Source organism: Manacus candei, unplaced genomic scaffold (assembly GCF_025592945.1).
Source record: "Manacus candei isolate 608988 ecotype Guabito, Panama unplaced genomic scaffold, ASM2559294v1 h1tg000050l, whole genome shotgun sequence".
NCBI lineage: Eukaryota > Metazoa > Chordata > Aves > Passeriformes > Pipridae > Manacus > Manacus candei.
The window spans coordinates 35,624,936-35,639,188 of record NW_026138098.1 but is presented as its reverse complement, the minus strand read 5'-3'; the positions used below and the strand labels follow the sequence as shown (position 1 = coordinate 35,639,188).

General features: G+C 41.9%; 2 protein-coding genes across 14 annotated transcripts in view; one reads left to right on the top strand and one right to left on the bottom strand.

Moving 5' to 3' along the window:
• Positions 1–14,253, top strand: part of LOC127476606 (uncharacterized) — a 623,146-nt gene that overhangs the window by 155,301 nt on the left and 453,592 nt on the right. The gene's annotated exons all lie outside the window — the stretch shown is intronic.
• The window catches only part of PCDH15 (protocadherin related 15), a 670,595-nt gene that overhangs the window by 508,656 nt on the left and 147,686 nt on the right, over positions 1–14,253 (bottom strand). Inside the window, exon 4 of one of the 13 annotated variants that reach the window (XM_051799600.1) lies at positions 9,434–9,504. The exons of 11 other annotated variants lie outside the window; for them this stretch is intronic. The gene's annotated coding sequence lies outside the window, so the exon portion shown is untranslated. Of the gene's footprint in view, positions 1–2,890; positions 3,042–9,433; positions 9,505–14,253 lie in introns of those variants that run through there. One more of the 13 variants, XM_051799601.1, reaches the window with a different exon arrangement.

The window sequence follows — 14,253 nt, the reverse complement described above, 5'->3', positions numbered from 1 at the left end:
CTCTCTGGGCAGCTGTTCAGTGCTCTGCCACCTCCCTGGAAAGAAGTTCTTCCTCATGTTGAGGTGGAACTTCTGTTTTAGTTTATGGGCATCGCTCCTCGTCCAGTTGCAGGGCACCAACAAAAAGAGTCTGACTCCATCCTCTTGGCACCCCCTTTGAGATATTTATAGGAATTGATGAGATCCCCTCTTATTTTCCCTGGACTAACCAGCCCCAGCTCCCTCAGCCTTTGCTGCTCCCAGAGCTGCTCCATCCCTTGGGCATCTCCGCAGCCTGCGCTGGCCCCGCTGCAGGAGCTCCCTGGCCCTGCTGTGCTGAGGAGCCCGAGCTGGGACTTATTTTCTGCCCTCTTTCCTAGTGTGACCTGTCCATGTAATAAGGGATTTTTATCATCAGGACAAGATCTGGTCACAGGGGGTGATGCCCACCTGGAAAGCTCAAGAATCACCTCAATATGGGGCGAACAGGGGGGTCCTTCAGTGGATCTCTACCCCAAATGTTTTGGGAAGCAGATCCAGAAATTGGTCAGGTGGCTAAAAAGCCCCTTGATTCTTGGCAGGTGTGTTGGTGGTGTATTCCAGGAAAGGAATGTCCCAAAGCTCCCCTATTTCCCTTAACTCCCTTGAAGTGCTGGATCCAGAGATGTCTTAAAGCTGGTCACTGCCATCTTTAGTTGCTCTTCTCAACAGCCTCCATTTATCTCACTGTGCTCAGACACCATCAAAACATAAACAGCCATATACATGATGGTCATAAAAAATAACTATCACTCTAGTGTACAAAAAAAGTGACAGGGATAAAAAAATGGGCATAGCAGCAAGTCTGAATTATCAGACTACCTTGAAACTGTTCATGATCAAGAAGTTTGAAGTTATTTGTAAAGCTCACTGTTATAGAAGTGATTTTAGAAAACATCTCCCACTGCAAGCCCAGGTATCTAATCAAGCCTTTCCAAAAGCATCTGCTTTCCTTCAGGGCTTTTCATGTCTAGCCCATAGAAAGGATACACATTCCTTTAAGTGGCAATGATTTCTGAATGATGAATTTCTAACTGATTTATGCTTTAAGCAGTGTGTATAAAACTTGACAGGAAGCTCTAAATTGATGAGTATTCCTACCTGGCTCTGCACTGATTTAAAAGAGAAAAATAACCCTAAAAAGGGCAATATTTGTTTGAATTCTGAAAACAGAGCCCCAGTCTTAAAGGATTGCAAGAGCTGAGGAATGTCATTGATGTGGTGATAAACAAAATTACTGGGAAATGTGTACTGAAATAAAAAAAGTCATCAGACAGGCCAACGAGCATCTCTGAAATCAGTGTGTTCCACTGTTAACAATCAAATAATATTAATAACTATTACAATTACTTTAAGAATAGATGAAGGGAAGTAAGCCTAGCCATCACTGCTAAGAGGTAATTTTGATGTTCAAAGGTGAACCAACATACTTATATATTCACATCACAGAGGAAAATACAAGAAAAAAGTGAATTAAGGAAATAATTTAGTCTTTCTCTTAATCTTTCTTATTAAAAAATTGAAAAGTTTCTACAACATGGGGTTTTTTCAGCATTAGTGGCACCTGCAGCCAGAGACAAGTAGTCAAATTAAGCACCTTGCAAAGACTCAGACACAGCAACTTATTTTCTCCAGGCTAATTAAGGGGTTTTCCTCTGTGCCTGAAGCTACATAATCACGCCAGAAGCATTCCCCCATCATTAGAGGGTGCCAATTTTGCAATATGATGCAGACTGAAATTAGTATCTGATTTTTAATTATAACAGTTAGATAGCAATTTTCCTAAGTTTTCAACATAAACATTAAAAAAATCAAACAAAAAACAAGTGCTGAAAGGAAGAGGTCAACGTGATTTTAGATCATAGACACGATTACAGACATGGTCCTAAACTCAAACACTTAGAGGCAAACACTCAAGGATCCCTGAAGGTCCAGAAAATGTTTGAGGCAGATCTTTAGATCACTGAAAATAACTGGTATAAATTTAGATAGACATTCATAGATCTAAACAGCAGTTCTGTTTATTGCCTCACATGGATCGTTTCCTCCAGCAGAGGAAGTGAATGATGAAAGCCAGTGATCACTAAAAAGTGAATTCTTACACCACTGTTATCATCAAGAAACTCAGCTGTTACCCATCAGGGAAAGTTCCCACCTCATGGGAACTTTTTATCTGGGCAGACAGGACAAGGGGGAATGGCTTCCCACTGCCAGAGGGCAGGGATAGGTGGGATATTGGGAAGGAATTGTTCCCTGGGAGGGTGGGGAGGCCCTGGCCCAGGTTGCCCAGAGAAGCTGTGGCTGCCCCTGGATCCCTGGAAGTGTCCAAGGCCAGGTTGGACGGGGCTTGGAGCAACCTGGGCTGGTGGGAGGTGTCCCTGCCCATGGCAGGGGGTGGAATGGGATGAGCTTTAAGGTCCCTTCCAACCCAAACTGTTCTGGGATTCTGTGATTGCCCTCCTCTAACCCAGTAAAGGAGGCAGATGCACACACACAGTCCTGATCAGCGCTACAGCTCCTTAAAGATGACTGAGATCTCACACTCTTCTGTTATTCACAACTGGACTTCAACTGAGCAATTTTGTTTCCACAAAGGACAGACATAATCCAAACGATTACACAGCCACGAGTCTCTACATGTCTAATATTGCTAATCAAAAAACAATGTAACAGTCATGCCTGAGATAAGATCTGTATATCATTTCAGCAGCTTTACTGTTATTATTTCTTTAACTCTTGGCAGAAAAAGGAGAAATTATGAAGGGCCAAAAATCTTTCAAGAGATCTTTCATTTCCTTTCTATTCCTCACAATAAACAGAATAAATATGTTGCCTTTTAATATGCTAAATTAGACAAAATGTTTTACGACACAATGGTGACTGATAGCAGGATGAAGATAGTAGCACATCCTTAATCACTTTCCAAGTTCTTCACACATTATTCCAGATACTGACTTCTGGAAAAAGAAACTCAAATGGTTGCAAGTTAATACTTATGTTGCAGAGCACATTTCACCCTAAAAGATCCTGGTTTCTTCTCTGTTGTTTTGAATAAAGTCTAAGAGAGGCTGTTGTCCTTTCTGTGCCTTTAAGAACAGACAAGGCTTTTCTTTGGAATTCCACAGTTCAGCTGTGAAGAACCATCTTTCCCTGGTAACTTGGCAGCATGACTGAAGAAATGCAAAATACCCTGCACTCAAAAGGTATTTGAGTGCAGCTGCATTGTCTCAGCTAACAAAGGAGGAGTTGGGGGAGAGCCCTGCATTTTCCACTGCTAAAAGTAATTCCCTGGGTGAGGTCAGGAGGAGAGGACTCATTATAAAATACCTCTGTTGTGCACATCAGGGCACTTGTGGACCTCTGTCGGCAGCTGGTGCCAGCAGGGCACCCAAAGTGGAGAATTTATGGAAATAATGAGCTACTAAATGGTATTAAAATAACAACTGGAAAAAACCCGAGTTGGGAACTTGGACAGAAATTGCAGAGGTAGGAGCAGCCTATGCTTTGTCACCAGCAGTGTAGTTAAATATAAAACAGAGCTCATTCCAGCAAAGGGGACAGCAACAATAAAAACAGAAGCTCAAAGAAAGTGTGGTCACCTTCAGTTTTGGGGGAAAAAACTCTTTTGTCAGATGGGTAAAACCAGAGAGGCCAACACAGACTTTAATATTAGAAAATTCTTGGAATAATTTAGTTCAAGCCATTCTCATACATGTCACTGGAAACTTGCTTTTGAAACTACACCCAGAAAGTGTGGAGTACACTCTCTTGGTTCTATTTACAGTCCACCTAGGCATTGGAAACTGGATTAGGAACTTCTTTCTACTCCCTTAAGAAACAGAATGTCACTCAAGCTACATCCAGCACCAGTAGATTCCACCACATAAACAATCTGTCCCTCAGAAACCCTTTTCCTTCTTAAATTTGAAGGCACCTCAACATTCACACTGTCCAAAACGCTGTGGTGTCTGAAGCAGTTGGTGTTGCTTCTTACCACATAAAATTCAAAATACACATCCTTCCTCAAAGAGGGGGTTGGCACTTACTGAGTAATTTGAGTTTTTCAGATCAAGGCAACTCAAGTGCTGAAGAGCAAGAACATTAAACCCAAAAACCAAAACCAGAAAAACCACACACCAGAAAAAAACCCACATGAAAATCTCACAACAGCTGAGAACCATTTTAAAGACGTTTTCTAGAGGGAATCACATGCCATCTGTTGAAAAAATCTAAGATTGGAACATCAATTAACACAAGATGAAAATTATTTAAGTGAAAAGGTATTTTAGCAAAAGTCATTAGTGATTTTAGTGATAATTAGCAACATATGTAAAAAGTTTCTATATCCCAAGTTAAAAATAATAAGCCATTTAAGGTACTGAATCTTTGCCACAGACACTATTCAAGGCAAGGTTTCAATTTAACCCAGATTCAAATCCAAGCAATACATTTAAAAATAAATGTATTCAAACATTAATCATCTCTACCAGTTTAGAATAAGGCATAACTGGCCATGCAGGAGCTCTGGAAAACAGGACCCAGATCCTACAGAAGATCCATATTCAGGCAGATTATCTTAAATTGCTCTAAAGGTAATCCATCCCAGCCCTGGGACTACACTTTAGCACCAACCCACAGCTCATAAAGCACAAAACAGTACCACCTGTAAAGCCTGGCTAAATAAAAATTGCTTGAGCAACCATGTTTCAGCAATAAAGTCAAGAAACCAAGGGTTTAGAGTAGATGTCAGGAATAAACTCTTCCCTGTGAGGGTGGGGAGGCCCTGGCACAGGTTGCCCAGAGAAGCTGTGGCTGCCCCTGGATCCCTGGAAGTGTCCAAGGCCAGGCTGGACAGGGCTTGGAGCAACCTGGGCTAGTGGGAGGTGTCCCTGCCCATGGCAAGGGGTGGAACTGGATAATCTTTAAAGTCCCTTCCAACCCAAACCATTCTAGGATTCTGTGATTTCAAATTCCAGCATAAAAATTCTTGAACAGGATGGCCAATTTCTCCTTGGAGCCCAGTGGAGAATTTAAACAATAATCACAAATTTTTATTGAGGATTATTTTCATCAGAGGTGTTAAATCTAGTGCACTGTTTTGGAATTACATGGCACAAGGAAGTAAAACAAAACTGTACTTAAAACTCTGAAACTGAACTAAAGTTACTAATTCACTTTGCACTTTTACTAAGTACAAAAACACTGCCAAGTTCTCCAGATGCATTTAGTGATGAATATTAAAACAGCAAAGTTAATTCTGAGCACATTCATGACTTACAAAAGCACAAATTAGGCTAAAATATCAACCCCTGAGAAGAACTGTCAGAAAAAGGCTCCTTCTAAAACCAGTTTTGGGCATATTTTCTGTTATATAACACATGACTGCACAATACCTTTTCAACAGGATCTCCTCCTCGAAAAATTTTACAGGTTGGACAAAACCAGGTTATGGATCAACCTAATATATCCTGTCCTTTAGAGCAGGATTCTAGATTTTATTCACTGCACACAACACTAAGAAACAGCCCTGCTAAAGGAGACAGTCCCTCCTGAGCTCTCAGCAGCAGCAGAGCAGCACAGAGTCTGAGCCATAAACATGAGAAAATGGAATTCTCTTTACAACAGCAGACTATACATTGACCAACCCATTATAGCTTCTGAAGGCTCCACTCTCCTAACCAAAAAAAAAAATGCTGCAAAATATATTTTGGGTTACAACATGTGATTTGTACCACAGACACTGAAGAAAGGCTACATTAATGATCAAATCTCTGATTTTGGGGGTCTGGAAAAAGACAGGAGAGAGATGTTTTTTACAGGCAGATAGTGACAGGACAAGGAGAGATGGCTTCCCACTGCCAGAGGGCTGGGTTACACTGGATATTGGGAAGGAATTCTTCCCTGTGTGGTCACTTTCAGGATGTGGCACAGTGGATTCCCCATCCTTGGAAGTGTCCAAGGCCAGGCTGGACGGGGCTTGGAGCAACCTGGGCTGGTGGAAGGTCTCTCTGCCCATGGCAGGGGGTGGAATGAGATGGGCTTTAAGGTCCCTTCCAACCCAAACCATTCTAGGATTCCATGATAATATACACCAGGCAGAAGTGCACCAGTTCAAAGCATGCCTCAAGAGAGCCCAGCAGAAAGTTAAATTCCAACCTAGGACATGCACAAGGAGCTCCAAGGTTCACCACAACCCTGGAGCCAGTTCCATGGAGCAGCAGCAGCACCTTTTCTGGCAAAGCCAAGGAAAGAAATGCTGCACTGAGCTTGGAAGCATTTGCTGTCTGAAGCACTTGCAGTGACAGACAAGAAGACAGAGTGAATAATATCATCTGCAGAAGCATCCACAAATGTCAGATGGAAACATTCTTGTGGGATGTTTGAATGCTTATTGTGCCAGAGGAAAGTTGAAAACTCGGTGACATCGGGAGATTAAGAAAGTGAGTCTTGTCTTGGTACATTTCAAATGTCTGCTGAAAACTTTGCAGGTGACTGCCTAGCCTAGAAACATCAGATCACAGAAAATTTACCACTGATTGAAAAAAAAAAATCACACAACCCCAAATTTAATATAATCTGTCTATATGATCAAATTATTTTGGAGATAAAGTAAAACCTGACCAGAACAGCTTCAGCTGGCTCTGGATCTTGCTCAACACTTAAATATGGTGCTTTATTTTTTATAATAAAAAATATTGAATCATATCTCAGATGTCAGAAATACTCATATGTTACTTCACACGCATACCAAGACACACCAACTGTGTATGTGATTATAGAATTTAATGCCTCATTTTCCCAAATTCCTTACGTGTGAGCCACAGAATTCTTTGCTTAGTCCTCAGCTTTTCTGTTTCATTTTGCAAAGTCCATTTGCCTGGTTTCAGGTAGAGCCAGAGGACAGCTGAGATCCTGAGGAGTGAGTTCTTATCTTCAGTACGACCTCTTGTCTGGTCTCTGTACTTGAAATTAATCTTTTTGGAGTGCACAGGGGGTGAAGAGAAGTATACAAAGTCAGGGAGGGGTAAATGCCTAGAGAATATTTAACAAAAACAAGGCAGGATGGGCTTAACTTCTTAAATCTGATAAAATGAAGGCCAAGAGACTGTACTGCTACTCTCCATACACACCAACTGTGCAAAGGGCAAACATAAACTGAGCTAAGCAAAACGAAGCTTCTGGGCAGCATTATAAATGTGTCTAAAAGAGCCACAAGCAGTTTGAGGCAGGATGTTCAGAGCAGCCTCGCTGTAGGGAACACAGGAACAAAATGACCTGCTCAATTTAAGATCATCCTGATTAATGTGCAGGAGGATTATCCGGCACAGCTTGCTGGAAGGGCAGATGCCTGATGGCCTCTCCAGTCTGAGGGCCTCATGTTGGAACAGAATCTACTGATAACAGAAACTATGGGCAACACTGTGAAAAGCCATGAGAGGTTTGACACAGCCCACCTGGGTTGGCCAGATGTGCAGCAGTGCCAACACTCACAAACCGCAGTGCAGCAAATGACCTTAACGGCCTTAGGATGAAGGAGGGCAGGGTTAGATGGGATAGTGGGAAGGAATTGTTCCCTGGGAGGGTGGGGAGGCCCTGGCACAGGGTGCCCAGAGAAGCTGTGGCTGCCCCTGGATCCCTGGAAGTGTCCAAGGCCAGGTTAGATGGGGTTTGGAGCAACCTGGGCTAGTGGGAGGTGTCCCTGCCCATGGCAGGGGATGGGACAGGATGAACTTCAAGGTCCCTTCCAAACCAAAGCATCATGAGATTCTATGATATTAAAGACTTCTAATCAGTCAGCAGAGAAGCAGCAGCTGCCATTGAGTATAATAGCCTCTACTGTGGATTCACACTCAATCCTTCCATTTGATAATGACCTGCACTCCCAGCAAGTCAATCTGTTTGTATTTCCCTGCTTTTGGCAGGAATGCTGAAAACAGAGAGTTACCAAATGCTAGAAAAAGGAGGCTGCACACCCCTTTGTTTCCTGCACTTCTTCACTAAAGAATCAAGCTGAAAGAATTCCTGGGCTGTACTCACACAGGCAAGTAAATGCAAAGCATTTCATTATCCAGAAAACACGGGGAGTTGGCCTTGAGAGCCTTCCCTGTGACACAGATAACAGGACACAAACACAGAGAAGGGTTATTGCTGTAAATCCACAAGAGGCACACACACCCTGGCAGGGCAGAATATAGGAGAGAAAAAAAAGAGCCCTTTTACTAGATGGAATATACATTGGCTTCAAGAAAACCTTAACTTATGTCAGAAGGAAGAGACCATGAAAAGCAAGAGGCTCACTTGGTACAAAGTAAGTAAAACCCCACCAGTGATAAAATGACTCCTCTATTATTAGTGCAACAGTATTGGTTTGTGTGATGGCCATGGAGCAATTCAAGCCACACCTCATGGACATCCAGCCAAGTTAAGTTAAACTCAGAATCTGGCCCAATTAATTCAGAATTGTAAAGACTGAATAAGGGTGAATATCTTGGAGACACTAATTAGGGTCAGAGTAAAGTAGAACATCCAAATCAAACACTGCAGGGCAAAAATCAGGATGGAAACAAACATGTCTAATCTATTAATATTTTGAAAAACTGAACAAAACCCACCCACACTATAAGGGACAAGAACTTTTTGAAAGAATTTCCCCATGCATCACTTCAGTTTCAGAAAGCAATTCCAGGACTTTCCTTTAGCAGCATCTTTGTTCCCCCCTCACCCACCCATTTTCAGTCCTTTTCTTTTTCTCTCTATGCTGCTGATTATTTTTCTTTAGTTAGATTTCATAATCTATAAATTCCTTTCTCTTGCTGCTTGGACTCTTCTAAAGCTCATGTACCCCATCAGAAACTGCTAAGGGTATTTTAGGACTGTACAAAACCCTGGTTGCTGCAAAATCCAGCCATGTCTAGACCAGTGCCAGAAAACCCTATCTGCCTCCTAATTTCCATCAAGGCAGCAGTGCTGGTATGTTTGGTTGTTTTTTTACTGAGAAGATGCAGAGCAATCCTACCTTTTCCTCTTGTCTGGGGGGCAGGAGAAGGATTATGGAAATTTCCTTGCTTTATTGGGTGATTTATTCAAAGTAAGGAGCTCCATAAGGGTACAGCTCAAGGAAAAAGAAAATAAGTATTGACTCAGCTCCTGACTTACAGTTATTGCAACCAGTTTTAAGAGGCAGCACAGGGGGAGGCAGTATTTGTTCCCAACCCTCTCGTGAAGTTGTGGAAGCAGAGAACCAGCCAATTAATGTAACACCTATTTCTGTGCCACAGCAGCAACAGCTCCCAGTCACACGTGCACTGACAGACCTTCAGCAGCAGCAAACACCATCAGGGTAAAAAATTCCGTGTACAGACCTTTACACGTCCTCTGAATATTCAGTAGAGCAAAAGGAGGGAACAAAGCTTACTCGAGGTAGCTGCAGCCCTAAAATCCATGTGCCACTCCCAAGGAACAGGAGTATTTTGTCTCCAGAGAATGCTGTAGCAGAGCAAAATGTAGCAGAGTCAAATAAAAAGCATAAACCTTCTGGGTGTCTTGATTAGGTTTTCTTGTTTGCTTTTAAGTTGATATTTTGCTTCTAAAGAATAAATTTAACTTCTGCTTAGGGAAAAATGCTGTAATAACTACAAGTACTCTACGGGCAACATTTTATTTACCTTTTCTTAACCAACAGTCGCTGCTTTCAGAACAATTGCAGTGGCACAGGGTCGTGACAAACATCTCCAACCCTTCCTGAAAACACATGGACGTTTGTGGACTGCTTGGAAAGGGAATGTGAAACAGGACTATGGGAAGCATATATGTGAAGATATGTGAACTGAAAATAGGGATGTACACTCCACTAGAAAATGCCTTTGTGTCCACAAAGCCATTACAGAGTCACAGAATCATTAAGGCCAGAAAAGACCTTTAAGATCATCAAGTCCAACCAAGGTCAACCCAGCACAACCACCATGTTCACCACTAAAGCTCTTCCTCCAGTGCCATATCCACACTTTTGTTGTTGTTTGCCTTTTTTAATGAATCTATTAAGGTCTAATTTATGCATGTTACTGTATTAAATAAATTAAGCACCACGAAACAGATACGATACATTGCTGCTGGCAGCTATTTTAATAACTGCACTTTTATTGTTAACAAATAAAGGCCTTGAATTTCACAACTTCTGGTTTTAATTCTGAACTGAAAAATTTCCTAGTGTGACACAGTTTGTGAGGAAAAAATTGGGACAAATTCCTGCAGAGGAAGGGTTCCCTTAGAACAGTGTCTGCATTAACAAAAGCAACAGTGCCAAGAATTACTGTGTGATTGAGGGCTGTAGATTTTGGGATTGTCATAATAGGAGATAAATATTCTATCATGTGATGGGTGGAACCAGAGCTCTCTGGGGTGCCTAAACCTCAACACACCTGGGGTGAAAACGTGGGTGTTGGAGGAGCAGCTGCAGAGGAGCACAGAGAAGTTCCATCCCCCTCAGGAACACATCAGCCACAGGGAGAGGTGGGTGATTCAAGGAAAAAAGTTAAAGATATGGAACAAGAGTGTGAGAAATTTAACACGAAGTCTTGAAATTTCTGCTTCAGGAAAAGGACTCTTTGCACACAGGACTTGGTTATTCCTTTCTAACCTCTCCAAAATCATATTTAATACCACCTTGAAGGTACTGAGGGATGTTAAACCTAGAAGTACTTCAGCTTCAACTTAAATCCAACTTCAGCACTCGATTCTTCTTTCCTCACTCTCTGCACCATCCCAGAAAGATCCCACTATGCCCAAAACTGGAGAAATAAGCTTTTCTCCCAAATGGCACTAGAATTTAAAATTAAACTGCACTGCGACCTCTATAATTTTAAGGGTTAGCTTGATATTGATTCTTTCTGCAACGGTGTAATTTCTTTTTCTAAATTAAAAAATATCTAAGATGTTCAACTTTTTTTATTAAAAACATTAAAAAACTTCAACACCTAAAGGCAACTTCCAGCCTTCACGTGGCACAGCTTGGCAAGGGCAGCAGGCAGATGCAAAAATCTGGATTTCATTTTCTGCCAGATGTTTCTGGCTCTTTCCTGGTCTCAGCAGGGACCTTGTGGAGCAGCTTTTACTGCTCCTTGTCTTGGCAACGTGAGGGTCAATGTGGGAGCCTAAGGGGGAATCTGTTTCATTCCCTGGAGTTCTTGCTTCACATCATGAAATGCTTTTCTGTACAACAAGAATAGTCAGTGATATTTTTTCTAAATTTTCTCCAGCATCACGAGACATACTAACTGCATAAATGTAGCTTAGAACTGCAATAATGTTTGTTTTATATATACACATACAACTTCTGAGGCAAACACTTTACATTACAAAATAATCAAAGTAAAATACCTTTGGATGTCAAATACTCAAAATTTTGGTGTTTTTTTTGAGGATTAAAATCCATTCTTTTAGGATCATCATGTCTCATTCGTTAGCAACTCAAAATGATATTTACAGCCTCCTGCAAACCTCTGCAGCAGGAAAAGGTTAAAATTAAACACTTTCTGAGGAGTGAATTGCATTTTCAAGAGTTTCAATACAGTCACTGACTCCACGAGTTTCCTCACCTTGTAATTGTGAATATACTGCAAGCAGATCATTGCTTGCACCTTTCCTTTCACAGATGTTCTTTTTTACTCAAGAGGGTTGTAAAACACACAGTCTTTAAAAAGTCAAGTGAAGAACCTCTGTAAGCTCTGATCATTTTCATTTTAGAACAAACAAAGTTTTTTTTCCCAGCTCGGGCACAATACTCTCAACAGCAGAAACAAAATTGAATTTTACTGCCTGAAGGATATAAAGAAAGTAAGGATTTTTTTCTTATGCTTTTTCAAAGCTTTGCAAAGCGTGTTGTTCTGAGACGACAGTGGACCTCCAGGCTGCACAGCCTTCAAGGAGCTCAGGGTTAAAACCTCCCACACAGGCTTCCTCCTTATCCTTGGACCCTCTCCTGCCCCCTCAGCCTCACAGCACTGCCCCCCCCAAGGCTGCTCAAAGCAAGAGCTAACCCGTCCTTTTGCAGTAAATCTCCTTTCTTGAACACAACAGGCTGGTTCCCCAAGGATGTCCTCAGGAGACAAGCCCTTAAGAGGCGATGGAAAACTACACTGAGGTTAAGAGAGCTCATTTATAGAATCACAGAATGGTTTGGGTTGGGAGGGACCTTAAAGCTCATCTCATCCCACCCCCTGCCATGGGCAGGGACACCTCCCACTAGCCCAGGTTGCTCCAAGCCCCGTCCAACCTGGCCTGGGACACTTCCAGGGATCCAGGGGCAGCCACAGCTTCTCTGGGCAACCCTGGGCCTCATCACCCTCACAGGGGACAATTTCTTCTGCTGAATTTGCAGCACCATCTCCAGAAGAAAGTATATTCCTGCAGCTTGCAAGTCAAGGGAATTATGTGAATTGCATGCAAAAGCACACCTGAGCCCACGTAACCCCAAACAAAGCGACCAAGAAATGCCAAACTCAGCAGCTCCCAAAATGATAGACTGAAGTGTTTGGCTCAGGCAGTGAAGCAGAAGGTCATTCCATTCCACTGGCACTTCTGGAGCTGCAGTGAGGACAAGTGCCATCAGACACAGGTACAGTACAACACACAGGACTCTGGGACTCCAGAAAACACGGAATGTTTGCACCTTTTAGGAAAAGCAGCATCAAAGAACATCTCTCTTCTCTTAGAGCTGAAGTGCAAATTTCCTCTACAATTTTCTGGTCTTTCTGTCCTGAGATTGCTCAGGATGCAGCAACATCTGGGTCACCTGACATTTACTGAAAGATGTTTTATGTATAATTAACACATTGAAACTCCTTAGTTTCTGGCATTCACAGGAGATTAATTATGTGTAATATTTAGCGGGCTCCAATTTAAATTCTGAGCAGCTTTTGATTCTCCTACTTGAGAGCACTAATGAATCATACTTTCATCCCATTTGGATCCTAAGCAGATACAAGTACAAAAATTATGTAAGAATTAAAATGACCCACAATATTAATTCACAAAAGGTGGGAAATGGATTGGATTCCTCACAGTGTAGTTCACTCTAGAAAATAACAGCAGCTCCAGCAATAAAGTTTGTTTTAAAGTTCAGCTCTATGAAACTTGTTCCTCACTCATTACAGGAGGATGTTTTATTGCAGTGCTGTCACGGAACATAAAAACCAGGTATTTTCTCACTGTGTATTTATGACACTAAGGCCAGTGCTTTACACCTCTTGCACATTCAAAGGTAATACTCTATATTTTAACTTTCCAGTTACAATAACCTTGCAAACACTTCAAAGAAATGTACTTATACAGTGCTTTTCTGAGGTAGCAAAAAGACCAAATAAGCAGAGTGCACACTGCCATGAACTCCCCTTTCTGGAATACATTAAGTTCTCCTTAGACAGCACCTGCAGCTATCCCAGGAACCAGGTTTAGGAAGTGGAATCACAGTGACATTATTCCAAACAACTGGATGGTCCTGCTGCAAAACATGTAACACGTACACCAGGTCAGTACTCACTGCTTTTCTTTTGAGCACTTGGATTTTTAAAAAGAGAAACAGATTGAATCTCTGTGCATCTCTCTCTACTATACCTTCACGTTTGAGCCAGCAAAATAAACACTAACCTAAAATATGCCTGAAGGAGATGTCATGTGAGAACTGTAAAAACAAGCAAGTTCACAGAAAAAAAAAATCCCTTTTTATTCAAATTAACATCTTAAAGATGTTAGTCTCATTGACACCTGGAGAAAAAGGGGCTCAGGGGAGACCTCATTGCTCTTTGCAGCTGCTTGAAAGGCTGTTGTAGCCAGGTGGGGTCAGTCTCCCCTCCCACCTTAAAAGGGAGAGGACAAGAGGAAATGGCCTCAAGTTGCACCACAGGGGGCTCAGCTTGGATATCAGGAAAAAATTCTTCACTCTACTTTACTTTGCTATCCTCACAGCAATTTATAAAGCACTTCCTGCAAGTGCTGTATCCTTTCCACAAACTCCAGTTGAAGTAAACTGAAAATAAAATCAGGGCAGGAATAACACTTCTGAGCCTCTGGGGCAGTAACTTCTGCAGGGCACTCAGACAGTTCTCTTGCCATGCACACTTCTTATTTTCATATTAAAATAAATCAGTGAAAAGAAGGATGGTTAGGGCAGAGAAACAGAAGTCTTAACCTGCTACTTCACCTCAGGGATTACCTTTTCAATTAGCAAGGATATCTGAA